The 15,631-nt window shown below is 37.3% G+C and overlaps 1 non-coding gene across 1 annotated transcript; it reads right to left on the bottom strand.

Annotated features, from left to right (window-relative positions):
- Positions 1–15,019: 15,019 nt before the first annotated feature.
- On the bottom strand, positions 15,020–15,126 carry LOC141699420 (small nucleolar RNA R71). Its single transcript, XR_012565884.1, has one exon. It is a non-coding gene; the product is annotated as a small nucleolar RNA R71 (small nucleolar RNA).
- Positions 15,127–15,631: the final 505 nt, after the last annotated feature.

Genomic DNA, 15,631 nt, shown 5'->3' with positions numbered 1-15,631 from the left:
TAGGAAAAAGACTAACAAGGCTGGACCCAAGGAAACTTGGGTACCAAAATTAACTTGATTTGATTTTGTTGTGTGCAGGGAAAAAGAAGGAATCTATGGTACTTGGACAGTAGTTGTTCAAGGCACATGACAGGAGATTTCACCCTGCTCACAGAGTTCAAGGAGAGAGCTGGCCCTAGCATAACCTTTGGAGATGATAGCAAAGGGTTCACTATGGGATATGGCTTGATTTCAAAGGAAAATGTCATCATTGATGAAGTTGCATTAGTTGATGCTCTCAAACACAATCTATTGAGCATCAGTCAACTATGTGACAGAGGGAATACTGTTTCCTTCAATTCTGAAGCCTGTGTTGTCACCAGTAAAAAGGACAACAAAGTGGTTCTAACTGGAGTTAGAAAAGGGAATGTGTACTTGGCTGACTTCAACTCTACAGATGCAGAATCAATTACTTGTCTTTTCAACAAAGCAAGTCAAGATGAAAGTTGGCTATGGCACAAGAAGCTGTCCCATTTGAATTTCAAGACAATGAATGATCTAGTCAAAAAGGACTTAGTTAGAGGAATGCCTCTAGTGGAATTCTCAGGGGATGGACTGTGTGATGCTTGTCAGAAAGGAAAGCAAAAGAGAGCATCATTCAGTAAGAAGCTTGAATCGGTAATTGATGAACCGTTACAACTGCTACACATGGATCTTTTTGGACCAGTCAATGTATTATCAATTTCAAGGAAAAGATATTGCCTAGTGATTGTAGATGATTTCTCAAAGTTTTCATAGACCTATTTTCTTGGATTAAAGGATGAAGCTAGTGAAATCATTATCAATCATATCAAGTAAGTCAACAACCATCCAGATTTCAAAGTAAGGAATATTAGGAGTGACAATGGAACTGAGTTCATGAATACTACCATGAGGTTGTTCTGTGAAGAAAATGGGATCATGCATGAGTTCTCAGCTCCAAGGACTCCACAAAAAAATGGTGTGGTGGAAAGGAAGAACGGATCACTAATTGAAGCTGCAAGAACAATGCTTGAAGAGTCAAAACTCCCAACATAATTTTGGGCTGAGGCTGTTAACTGTGCATGTTACACTCATAATATTTCTCTAATCAATCAGGCAAAAGGCATGACTCCATATCAATTGTTCAAGAGAAGAAAACCAACCTTAAACTTCCTTCATGTCTTTGGTTGAAAAAGCTACATTCTAAGGAACCAACCTGATCACAAAGGAAAGTTTGATGCAAAGGCTGATAAAGGGATATTTGTTGGTTATTCTGCTGGAAAATCATATAGGGTCTAAAATCTAAGAACTAACATTGTTATGTAATCTGTGCATGTTGTGTTTGATGATAAAAATATTGATGGACTAACAGATGAGGGACATCATGAAGGACTCAAATTTGACAATATTGAGATATATTGTGATGATAGTGAAGATGAGAATGATGGAGAAGACACTTCAAAAAGGATTCAAAATCTGCCTTTGGATAATGCACAAAATGCTGCATCAGTTGAAAGTCATAATTCAGCATCCGTTGACAGAAGTAATGCAGCATCCGTTGAAAGAAAAAGTGCATCATTCGTTGAAGTACATAATGGAGCATCCGTTAATCAGAGTTCATCAACAGATAATCAATTTACATCATCAGTTGATAGAACTCCTAGTTCCTTACAAAGGACCAATAACACAGGGGGAGTTTCAACCAATCAACACTCTATCTCACATCATGACAATACTGAGGCAACCTCATTTAGAGCTAATCTACCACCCCAAAGGAAATGGACCAAGAATCATCCTTATGAACTAATCATTGGTAATGCAACACCTAAGGTGCAAACTAGAAGGGCTACTCAAGATGAATGTCTATATAGTAGTTTTCTATCACAGGATGAACCTAAGAGAGTGGAAGAAGCTCTATTGGATCCAGATTGGATTTTAGCAATGCAAGAGGAGCTAAACCAATTTGAGAGAAACAAAGTATGGAAGCTGGTACCCAAGCCAAAGAATAAAAGTTCTATTGACACAAAATGGGTATTCAGAAACAAGATAGATGAAAATGGCATTATCATAAGGAATAAAGCTAGATTGGTTGCCAAGGGCTATTCTCAACAAGAGGGAATAGATTTTGATGAGACATTTGCTCTTGTTGCAAGACTTGAAGCCATCAGAATTTTTCTAGCCTATGCAGCCCATGCCAATTTCAAAGTCTATCAAATGGATGTCAAGAGTGCATTTCTGAATGGAGAATTGGAGGAAGAAGTTTATGTGAGCCAACCTCCAGGGTTTGAAGATCCAAATTTTCCAAACCATGTGTATTATCTGTTGAAAGCACTCTATGGACTAAAGCAAGCACCTAGAGCCTGGTATGAGACTTTGTCAAAATTTCTCCTAGATAATTACTTCACAAGAGGTACTGTTGACAAAACTCTTTTCGTTAGAAATGTTAATGGCTCTACAATACTTGTTCAAATTTATGTAGATGATATTATATTTGGCTCTACAGATGATAAACTTTGTAAAAAGTTTGCTAAGTTAATGCAAAGTAAATATGAAATGAGCATGATGAGAGAGCTAACTTATTTTCTTGGTTTACAAGTTAAACAAGTTAGTGGTGGAATTTTCATTAGTCAAACTAAATATATTTATGATCTTTTAAAGAAGTTTGACTTAATGGAATGTTCATCTGCAAAAACTCCCATGGCCACTGTCACTAAGCTTGAATTAAACAAGGTTGAAAAGTCTGTGGACATTACAAGCTATAGAGGCATGGTTGGTTCACTTCTATATTTAACTGCCAGTAGACCTGATATAATGTTTTCTACATGTCTTTGTGCTAGATTTCAAGCTGATCCTAAAGAATCTCACTTAGTTGCTATTAAAAGAATTTTCAGATATCTCAAAGGGACTCCAAATCTAGGAATTTGGTACCCTAGAGAGTCTGGTTTTGATCTAATTGGCTACTCAGATGCAGATTATGCAGGTTGCAAAATAGACAGGAAAAGTAAAACTGGCACCTGTCAATTTCTAGGGAATAAGCTTGTGTTATGGTTCAGTAAGAAGCAAAATTCTGATTCTACATCAACAGCCGAGGCTGAGTACATTGCTGCTGGTAGTTGCTGTGCACAGATATTATGGATGAGGAATCAACTATTTGACTATGGGCTAAATGTTGACAAAATTCCAATATTCTGTGACAACACAAGTGCCATTGCCATTACTGAGAATCCAGTGCAACATTCAAAAACCAAGCACATTGACATCAAGTACCACTTCATAAGGGAACATGTGATGAATGGTACTGTGGAACTTCATTTTGTTCCAAGTGAAAAACAAATTGCAGACATATTCACCAAGCCACTTGATGAATCAACATTCACAAGATTGTAGTAAAGATAATGTCCCAATCTGGGTTTGTCTATGAGAAAAACAATTTCGTAGCTTTGGTGGAAAAGAATGAAGCCCACTCAGATTATCACAAGATGATGGACTTCATCAAAAACTGCAAACTAAGCTATGCAATGCTGGAAGCCCCAATGATTTACTGTGAGGTAGTTGAGGAAATGTGGACAACTGCAAAGTTCAACCCCACTGATATGACCATCTCTTTCTCTCTCAAAGGTAAGGATTACTGTATTAACTGTGATGATATACAGTCCTGTTTTAAATTACCTGAAAATAATGCCATGACACCACACACTGATAATGATGAATCTAGCATGTTAGATTCCATAGGCTATTCCCTTGATTCTACTAGTTTAGGCAGTATTAAGAGAAAAGGCCTTAGGAAGAATGGAGTTTTCTTAGTGATTCCTTTATCAAGGTTTTCTCTGGGAAAATTAGTAATTTTGATGCAATAACTTCATCTTTTGTTAATATGCTCTATATGCTGGTTTCTGATAGGTACTTTAATTTTAGCAATTATGTTATGCTGGAATTGGGTACTAGGTTAGGTAACAAGGCTAATAGACCTCATAACATCTACTATGCTAGATTCTTTATGTTATTGGCTAACCATGTTGCTGAAGGTTTGGTCATTAATAATGAGAGTAATAAACTCAAATGCTGGGCACAAGAGAAAAGGGTCCTTGTAGACCTTTTAAGGATTAACCTCAACATCAAGGTGCCATTGGTATACTTACCAATCATGGATGCACCTCAGGTAAGTGAGGTAAATACTTCTTCAACTCCTACTACTTCCAACCCCATCATTTCTTTGCCTTCAAGTATGGCCATGGGATCTGTGTCAATGCCCCAACAGATTCTTACCAAGGCCACCAAACCTAAAGTTTCAAAATCCAAGTCAAAGAAAGCCACCTCTGTTGTCTCTCACAAGACAACAGTTGTAACACCTACCATAAACTTTGAGGGGAGTGTACAGGGTGTTAGTGGTGAGGGGAGGGGAGAACATCAAGAAAACCCCCAGAATAAGGTAGGAGAGGTGAGTGGTACCCAAGCTAGCCAAGCCACAGTTTCTCAAAAGACTGTGGTGGTTGAAAAGGATTCAAACTCATCCCTAGTTGTATCCTCCCAAAAGGGTGCGGCTATTGAAAATAGTCCCCAACCAGGGACACAGAACAAAAGAGGGAGGGACACTAAAGCCACACACTCACCTGTAAAAGCCTTCATAAGAAGAAAGAGGGTTAAAACCCTAGTTTCCACACAGGGTGCACACACTGCACAGATACAACCACCTGTATCTATGCCTTCTCAAATTTAGCTTGATGTGACTCCAACAAATATGGAGTCACAACCCCATTCTCTCAAAATTGACACACATCAATCACCAAATTCTCCATCACCATCTCTGGATGTGGATATGATATTCACATCACTTCTTGATTCTCCCTCTTTACAACACTGGGAGGAGCCCCACTCAAATACTGGTGATCATCATCTTTTAGATGATTTGTTGGATCATCAGCCAATTCTTTTAGACTTAGTTGAAGAATCTGTGTCACCTAAATTAAAATCAATCCACACAGATTCAACAATTATGTCACTTTCAATTTCTACTTCTTTTCCTTCTTCAACGGATATTCCTCATCCGTTGACAAGTGGTTATTCTTCAATGGATAAGCTTAACAACAATTATCCGTTGATACCATCAGTTTCAACTTCAACGGATATTCCTTATCCGTTGATGGTCTCTACACAAACAACTGAATTAATTCCAAGTGTAGAAGACATGGTTACTGTACAATCACTTCTAGGATTGAGGGAAGGGAGTGAAAACTTGAGTGAGAGGCTGGGTTGCTCCCAGGCAAAAGGAGAGCTTGAGAGTCTAAATATGCATGCTATTTCTTCCAGCATGGCAAAAGAAAGTGAGAGGAGTACCACCTTAGTAGGTGAAGGTGAGGGTGTGAGGAGTGTGAGCCGGGGGAAGCCCCTGATGCAAGAAAAGAGATAAATTAATAGAAAAGCAGGTACATGAGGCATAAGGGTGGATCCAGCCATTGCTAGTGAGTCAATGATTGTGGATGATGCTGAAAAGGAAAGTTAATTTCAGCAACATTACAAAGCTGTAATTGATAACATTTCCTTGGATGCTGACACTTTTACTCATCATGTGTCAGCCTATCAGATGTTGGCTATTCAAGGCAATGAGGAGGCAGAAAAGTCTTTAAATCTAGTACATACTTCAGAATCTCTACAAAGGGATAAAGCTGCTGTCAATATGATGCCTTCTACAGCTGGTGAGCCATCTGAAGAATTTGGAGTAAATTCTAATGATGATGACTCTGATTCTTTTGATGGAAGTATGAACTTAGGGGGAGATGAAGGCCCAAGTTCCATTCCAGAGTTACCTGAATGGGCATTGACAAATGAGTCTACACCAGGGCATTTCAATGTATCATTAGTCAAACAAGTCATATCTATCCAAAAGACCATTCAGGAAACTTCAAATGCTAGTACCAAGGCTATTCTTCAAGCCCACTTAGATTCTCTACATCTCATGAAGCTACAATAATTAAGACAGAATCTAAGTGTGGATGAACTCAAAAAGGATATAGCTGACTTGAAGTCCTACAATTCTGAGAAGCTGGATTCAATCATGCCCTTTGGTACCATGCATGAACTATTACTGAGCCTGAGAAGAGAATCAGATGCTGAAAAGAAGATGGCCAAATTGGAGGAAAGAGTTCAAGTTATTGAAAACTCTGTGGTCACCATTCTTCAAAATCAACAGTCTCTAATGCAACTGGCTAAAGCACAGGGCTTGACCCCTCTCCTTGATGATAACATAAAAGGGGAGAATAAAGGGGAAGGGGAGCCATCTACACACATTCAAGTATCCAAAGTGCTAGTTCCTGCCATCACTACTTCTCCAACACTTCAAATTAAAGGAAAGCTTGATGGAATTGATCTAATCCAGCTAGCAGCAACTGAGATGAAGGTGAAAGAGAAAAGGAGAAGAATTGATGAAAGGATGCAACAAGTGTTTGGCTCTATAACTACAAAATCCTTATCTGTGAAACATAGCACAAAAGTTGAGCCAATCATTATGGAGCTCAAGTCAGTAAGGAGGAATAAGGTTGGAGAAACTTCTTACAGGAACCTGAAGCCCATGGTACGCAAGCCAATCACTAGATTCAACAAGGACTCTACAAAGAACCCTCTAAGCTTTGCTCAACTAAAAGAGGTGGATTTTCCTCTTCCAAAGCCTGATGAAGACAAAGTTTTGGGTGGTAACATCATAAAGCACAAAGAGACCAAGGATGTAGTGGAAAGAATGAATATGGCTATCATCTATAGAGAGGGAAAGAGCATTTGTGTGATGCAAGGACATCCCAAATTCTCAATAGCCAAGAGGGAAGAGACCAAGAGGCTAAAGGAAGAAGCTAAAAAGCTGAAGGCTGACAAAAGAGCACAAGCAAAGCTTGAAAAACAGCTAAAGTCAAGTCAAATTGAAGAAAAGAAGGAGATTGAAGACAAGAGTGAAGGAGACAAGACTGAAAGCATAAATATGGATATGAGGAATATGGTTGGTGAGAGTGTGGAGGAAAGAAGTGAGGAAAGAAAGGAATGGCAGAAAGGGAACAGAAAGAAGGTCAAGGCAAAATGGAAGAGTGAAGATTACATTGAGGAAACCCAATCAAAATATAAACCACTACCCTCTATTCCTGAACCTGATGTGGCTGATCCCAGTATAAATATTCATGGTGAAACAATCATCCCTAAAGAGGAACCTATTGATTGGGACACCATCAAATTGCCTACCTTCCTAACTACTTCTCCACCACCAAAGAAACTGAACAGAAAATCCAAATCAACACCTCCTCTAACCTCAAGTAAATTCACTCAGAAACATAAACCTAAGCCTAAGCCACAAGCCTCAAAGGATGATTATGTTTACATTTGTGATATAAAAGAACATACAGATATTGAAATCTTCCTGGACGAGCTGGAGGAAGTAAGGGGAATAAATTCATATAGGCAGCTACCAGAAAGGCTAGTGTTCAAATATAAAGGAAATGTGGAAAGGACTTGGCCTCTTCAAAGTCTACTCAGCTATCAAAAGGGATACTGGCTTTACCAGGACTGCCAAAACTGAAATTCTCAACAAGATTTCCAGCATAAGGAAGAATTGGTGGGAGTCAAATTCCTTTCCTTGAACATTACTCATCCCTGAGCATGGAATTACAATTCATAAATCACCTCATTGGTTGATGGAGTTCAGAGACAATAAAGGAGTCAGAAGATTTTTCAGAATTGAAGACCAGCTTAAAATTGCCAGTAATAAAACTCTCAAGGACATGCAATCTAAGTTGGACATCAGTGAAGAAGATGAAGCTGAATTCTACAGAAAACTCCAACTCCAAGTAGAGGAAAATGACAGGAGGCTAGGGAAGAAAACAATGGAACAAAGGAAAAGAAAATAAATTTCCTCAGACTAAAGGAGCACCCTTGGAAACACTGTAAATCTTCAATTCTATCTATAATAACCCCAAAATTTTTGAACTTTTGTAACCCTTAGGAGTAGTGTTTTTGCTGATTATGCTGAATAAGAAAACTTTTCATGCCACACTATGTAGGGGTTCTTTTATTGATATTCTGAAATCTTATTAGCACTCTTTATGGTATATAAGTGTATGTAAAGATCGTCAGAATCCAAATTCGAACACTTTGATTTTTCCCGAAAATCCACCAGATACAGAAAGAATTGAGTATAAGGTAACATGATTAAAAGGATTTTAATTCAAGGATTATAAGAGAAGATTATAAAAGGAATATAATGTATTGAGAAAGGTTAAGGGAACCTAAGTAATAAGATCCCGGGTATGATCTCTCAAACGATAAACGAGAACGAAAGTTAAGCGAACCGTATAACAGATCAGCGGTCATTAGGCAAGTAATTAGGAGTTAATCAAAGAGGTTAGTGATGATGATGTCATCAAACCAATAAGAAGAGGACAAGCATGGGAAGATGACATAAGAATGATGACCTAAGCATGACAAAAAGAAGTGTGTTGTTGGTTGATTGTGAACCACACAAAATTTACCATGGTTAAAAGGTAATTTAGCAAAACAAAAGGCAAAACAACCAACAAAACAATTCATAACACAAAAACACAAAGTTGACCTTCATTTCCAACAAGAAGCTCTCGGCTTCTTCCTTTTTTTCAAAGAAGAAAATTCAAAATCCAAGATCCAAGCATTGTTAAATTGTAAGGTAATTATCCAAGGTTCCTTATGATTAGTTATGGCTATCCTAGGAGTTTAAGCTCCAAATTCCTTCACAATCTCTTTCAATAAATCATTTAAGAAGAGAGTGAATAGTGTTTTCAAGAAATTTAAATTGTTTGATCTTGTGGTTTTGGTTAGATTAAGCTTTGGTAAGGACTTTCAAGGGTGATTCCAAGCTCCTTAGTTACTTTTACCCACCAAGGAAGGTACAATCTCATACCCTAGCCCTACTTTTGTATATTTAGAGTTTTTGTGTTTGGTATGGTTCATGAGAAGCATGATTCTTGTAGACTTAGAGTGTGGTTGGTTTTGTAATGAGTTTGGAGTTGTAAATCTTGGATTATTGGTTAACGAACTTAAGAATAGTTTTAGTTCATGTTTGAGAATAATATAAATTGGAGAACTTGAGGTGTTAGGGCTGTTGTAGTATTGTATGGATGTAGTTTGGTTGTATGGTTGATTTGTGGTTGATTTGGAGTAGGATAAAATTTGGTAATCGCTTAAACATAGCCGTCGTAATGCCCGATTTACTTTAGACTGTTTTTATTCTTAACATCAGGACCCGAGAACTCACTGTTAGGTTTTGACTATTGCCGTTATCAGATAGTTCATGTTACGAGCTTCGTTTTGATATGTGGTTCGCTTGAATCTGATGTACGGTTTAGGAGAAACGGCCGTTTTAAGTAACGACATTTCGCGAACGAACCATTACCCCTCGCCTTACTTTGAAACATTGGTTAAGGACCTTAAATGACTAATTGGATTATGAAAAAATTAAGTAAAGTGGATTAGGCAGTTGGTAAGGTACTAGGAAAAGAATCGCCTTAAAACTCTTAATGGTTAATTTATTAAAAATGGTGGAGCCGAGGGTACTCGAGCGACTTAAGTGAATCGTTAAGCGCAAAAGTGAACGTTAGGGTCTAATTGGTTAAAGTATAGATTCTTAAGCGACTTTAGTTTAATTCCAACTTATATGTTGTTTATAGGTTACCAGACTCATGCCAAGCCATTTATCACCCCCAGTCGCTCAGGCAAGTTTTCTACCAGTTATACTGTTGTTGTGATGTAAATATATGTATATGCATTATCTTGTGATAGATGCATGATTGTTATTAGCAAATTTTGTGATATATTGGAGCATGCTGATATGGTATATATGCATGTCTGTTTCGTAATCTTGATATCTAATTGTTGATTCAAATGCATATAAGTTGCATAATACCTATGCTAGAGATAAGCAGTAGTTGCGTATACCCTTAGTATAGGGGGCCCAAAGGTGAACATTTTTCTAAACCGGGAGTCGATGTTCCCGAGTATAATATATATATTTTTTCATATATATATGGATATAGTTTTCAAAACTATTAATTGAATAAGGTTTATTCGATAAATTTGTTTTATTCAATGAATATTATTAGTTGAATATTCATTCGAGGACTTATGACTCCGTTTATTTTATTTAATGAATATTACTTTGAATATTCATTCGAGGACTTATGACTCCGCTTATTTACTAAATAATATTCTTTATTTTATTAAAGAATAATGTTTCGATAATCAAACTTATTTTCGATTATTCAAATAAAGATCATACTTTCGTATAAGTATATCTTTGGTTATTTAATATTCATTTCAAGTATGAGTTTTAAAACTTCTACTTCAATTATTTTTATAAAAATTATTCTTTATGGGAATATTATTTAAATAATAATATTCAGATATTTTCTAAATATATTGGGACTGATTTATTTTATTAAATCAGCATTACTCCAAACATTCTTAAAAATGTTTTCGAGTCTTCAAAATAATTTTAAAAGTTAGAGCAGATCCCAAAACTCATTTTTATATTTAAGATCTTCCTTTCAAAGGGGATTTAAATACTCACTCAAAACCTGAGGGATCCGGCTCTGTGGTGTATTTATATTCGCAACAAGGTTATTGTTTTGACAAATGAATTGATTACTTACCCAACGTTCAGGAAGTAAGCCCATCTAATTGAGTCGGCATAAGCGACAGGCCGGGGTACGGTCTATCAAAGTGTAAGTGGCTGGGTGGTAGTCCATCAACACGTAAGAGGCCGGGTGGCGGTCTAGCACAAGGTCCTAATGAGGCCAGGGTGATGACCGGTGGGGGATTCATCCTTCTACTAGTAGAAAAGGTTACTTATTGGTATCTTTGCCTGATCAGCAAGATATCGGGTTTATGCCAAAATTCTTTTATTTCGAAAATTCATTGGATATTGTAAACTCTGTTCATACTTCACATAACAGAGGTTTCTAGGAATTGGATAAGGGATATATATGTGAATATATATCGGGACTTAATGAAGTACCTCGTAACTTCATTTCATTCAATAATATTTCAAAGATTTAATCTATTCAAGTCTTAACTTGTGGTCTCATCGATGGGATGAACTTTGAAACTTATTATACTTTGAACAGTGGTAGTTCAAGTAGTTTTCTAAAAATGCTATAATTATAGTGAAGTAATTGGTAACTTCATCTCCCTTTAAGCTATATCCAGTAAGTAATTACCTTACATTTGATAAAGGATTCTAGTAAGTTATCCATTTAGATACTTGCATTATTGTTTACACTATATATTATCTTGCGAGCTGTAATGCTCACTCTGGCTTCATTTCTTCATCACACAACAACAGTTAGAAAAGATGGCCAGACTCAAGCAGACCCAGCGCAAGCGCGTGGGAAGCGTCCCTCGTATTCCCGTTGATATCGTAGCTGCTATAGCTGCAGAGGTAGATCTATTTGTAGATCAGGCATTCTACTTTTGTGAATCAATTATGTATAATTATAACTTGTGGCAGATAATGACAATTAACTGTAAACTTATCAAGTAATCATTTTGGGTTGTAATAACTTTTAAATTGTGGATTCAAGGACTTGTACTTATTTCGATTTCATCTCTGAGACTATAACGTGTTGTGGTGTGTGTTAGTGTGGGGTCACAGCATGAGGTTATTTATTATTAATTAAGTTAAGTGATATTGTGAAAAGAAAGACCGTGACGACCCGGATCCCCGACCCCGGATCTGGGGGTGTTACACTATCTCAGTACATACACTTTTGCAGCACTTTTGAATTTCAACTTGATTTCAACTGATATATTTGTTAAGTGTTTTGTTATCATCAAGTTAACCCTGAATTTATGCCTACAATTCTAGTAGACATAAATAGGGGGAGATTGTTAGGAATATATGTATTAGTTTGATGATAAGTTAAATAAAACACTTAAGTAGAAATCTAGTGTTTGTAGCCTCAACGGATAAGACCATCTTGGCTATCCGTTGATGGAGTAGCTTTACTTAGAAATAGGTTTAGTATTGTAGCACATTTCATTCTCTGTATTTAAGTTATAATTCTTAGAAGTTGTGGGAAATTATAATTCATATTGACTACTAGTGGATATGCAAATAGGAGGGTTAATTGTAAATATTTCATGCCTTATAATTTTGTGTAAATGAAGAAGTATCAACTGATAAATTAAAGGCCTTCAACGGATGAGAAACAAAGCTTCAACGGATGTCTCTAAAGCTTCAACGGATAACATCCATCAACGGATGAATGCATCAACGGATAAAGCTTCAACTGTTATAGCATCAACGGATGTCACTAAAGCATCAACGGATAAAGCCATCAACGGATGACAGCTTCAACGGATGCTTGGTTCCATAGCAGTTGATAGGGACAATTCATAAGCGCACAGAGGCACATGGGTTGACAGAGACAATTGGAATGTGGTAGCCTCTTGGAGGAATCAAGAAAAAGCAGCATTTCCATTCTGGTGCAAACAAGGAAGTATTCAAAGATTCACAGATTATCTTAGATTGCATTGGATAGAGAAATGAAGAAGAAACATGTGAAGAACTATTTTATAATTGTATTTTATCTTTGTCTTCACTTGTGAACTTGGTGATATATAAACCAAGTTGCAGCTAGTAATTAGATGTGAATTTTCCAGAGCTGTTTAGAAAAACATAGAGAGAAAATCATCTAGTTTGTACTAGGAAGCAGCTGTGATCAATTCTTTGTATCATAGATTTTCTGAAATACACATCTCTGGTGGAACAACAAATCCACCTGAAAAGTTTTTAAAGCCTTTGTGTTCTTTACATTTATGTCTTGAATATACATCTGTCTGCACCTGCTCAAAGCAATTCACACACATCTGTTCATCATACACTTAGCTTTTGAAACTACTCAAAACTTGAAAAAGTTTTGAGATTTACATTCAACCCCCCTTCTGTAAATCTTATTGTTAGTTCCTTGGGAATAACTAATTCTATATTACTTGTGAACGCGTATACTTGCGTGAATTATTAGCACGTGTTTAGCCCTAACAGTTTTGCATTTCAGGCATATATCAGGGATCAAGGTGATTTATCATTCTTTTGATGCTAAAATGGTGTTAGGAAGGTGTCGTGAAGAACGCTCGTGCAAAGCCGTCAAGAACCAGTTAAATAAAGAAGGCAATTTCAGTTTTTCTAGAAGGTCAGCGCGCCAACGCTGTGATAGCGCGCGCCCGCGCCGGAGATACAGAAGGACAGCGCGCCCGCACTGATGAAGTGTGCGGCAGGGCCGAGTCGGGATGTCAAAATTTTGTTTCAATTAGAAGACTGATTTCTGGGCTTTTGGATTAATTGGGCTGCTATTTAAAGATAACTTAAAGACGTTTTTTCTCAACAGAGCTTAAGGAGATGACGACGAGAAGACCAATAGCACAACTCAACGAAGGCGAAGAAGATCTAGTTTATTCTTGTGATTCTTTGTTTCAAGTTGTAATCTTGGATGCTCGTTTCTTGTTTGCTAAACCTATACTCTGGATTACGTACTTTGTTTATTATTCATTTTTATACAGACCTAGTTTATTATACCATGCTTTCATCGGAACCCACGGTTATGATGAGTTCGGTTATGAACTAATCGTGATCGTGGGTTTATAGCAGATTTATTTATGGATTTCAATAGTTAATCTTGTTTCGATATCTTAGGGCGGTGATTGTATGATATCCTAGTATTGGTTATGCTTATTCGTCTTATGTGCATCGCGAACATATAAGTTAGTGTGTTAATCTCTAATGAAGCGACAGTGAATTTAGAGGTTTAGAACTTGTCAAGCTAGCATAGGTTCATGTATTTGTTATGCATGATTCGTAGGTAATTTTAACCATCTTACTTGCCCTATGTAATCAGGATAGATAACTTGCGCATTAAACCTTTGTGTTGTCAAATTTTATAGACATATAGGGTATCAACATACTTGGTGTCTATTCAGCTTCTATCTCTTCTGTGGATGTCCGGTGGTATGTTATTCGTGCAACGAAAGTTGGCGTATTATTTGATTAGTTGTCATCACCATTGAATGCTAAGGTTAAGAACAAAAGGACTTTGAATAAAGTATTTAATGAAGTTAGAATCCCATGTTTGTCTCATATAGTAAATCAACCTTTATTCTTTTAGTTATTTGCATGTTAGTTAATATCGTAGTTATAAACAAAACCAATTTGTTATTCGTCTTAGCAATGAATAATAACCATATCATCATTGCATAAGCGCATAAATCTTAAGTTAACCAAAAGAGTCTCCATGGGAATGAAATAGAAAGAATTCTATACTACTTGCGAACGCGTATACTTACGTGTATTATTAGCGCGTGTTTTCGTCCTAACAAGTTTTTGGCGCCGCTGCCGGGGACTCGGTATTAATGTTTAGTTTATGTGTTTGTCATCAGTGATTGTTAAAGTTCATTGACTCAGACATTGTTACTTACTTGTTTCCTTGTCGTGTTTCAGGTACTCTAGTGAGTGTGGATGCATACGCATTCTCGGTCTCGTAAGAGAACACTGGATCAAGTCGTGGAAGAAGTTGTAGTAGCTCACGAAGTTTTTGAGGAAGTAGAGAAAGTTGAGGAAGAAGAACTAGTTGTGATGGGAGATCAAGCAGAAAATATGAAGGCTTTGATCGACTATTCTCAGCCTAAGATCAATGATATTCAGTCCAACATTATCAGACCAGCCATCTCGGCTAACACCTTTGAGATCAAGTCGAGCACGATTCAGATGATACAGAATTCAGTTCAGTTTGGGGGTTCTCCTGTAGAAGATCCCAACATGCACATCAGGGATTTCATCGAGATCTGCGACACTTTTAAGTTCAATAGGATGTTTGAAGATGCTATTAAGCTGAGGCTTTTCTTATTCTCTCTGAGGGATAAGGCTAAGTGCTGGATACATTCTCTACCAGCAGGTTCTATTACCAAATGGGAGGATCTTGCTCAAATGTTTCTCACTAAATTCTTCCCTATGGCAAAGATGGCTGCAATCAGGAATGCTCTTACTCAGTTTGTGCAGCAATCTAGAGAATCTTTGTGTGAGGCTTGGGCTCGTTACAAGGAGATGCTTAGGAAGTGCCCACACCATGGCATGCCATTGTTTCTACAATGGTTTAGGCGCACAATCTAGACCTATGCTCGATGTAGCGTCAGGTGGAGCCTTATGGACCAAAAGCTACAATGAAGCTTATGAGTTGATTGAGCTAATGGCAGCTAATGATTACCAGAATCCAACGCAGAGAATGTCACAAGGAAAGGTAGCAGGAGTTCTGGAAGTGGATACAGCTACTGTTATAGTTGCTCAACTTCAAGCTTTGACAATGAAAGTGGATTCTTTGGCTAATTATGGAGTTAATCAGATCACTAGTGTTTGTGAGCTTTGTGTGGGAGCACATGAGACTGAACATTGATTTCTAGTGAATCAACTCAGTTTGTGAGCAATTTTCAGAGGTCACAACAACATGCTCCAGTCACTTATCATCACAACAACCACAATCATCCTAACTTCAGTTAGAGCAACAATCAGAAGGTGGTGTAACAACCTTATTAGCCATACACAGTAAAGTAATATAACCCTCCTGGTTTTCAACAACCGCAA

Source organism: Apium graveolens, chromosome 11 (assembly GCF_009905375.1).
Source record: "Apium graveolens cultivar Ventura chromosome 11, ASM990537v1, whole genome shotgun sequence".
NCBI classification, from domain to species: Eukaryota; Viridiplantae; Streptophyta; class Magnoliopsida; order Apiales; family Apiaceae; genus Apium; species Apium graveolens.
This window is presented reverse-complemented; position numbering and strand designations above follow the sequence as displayed.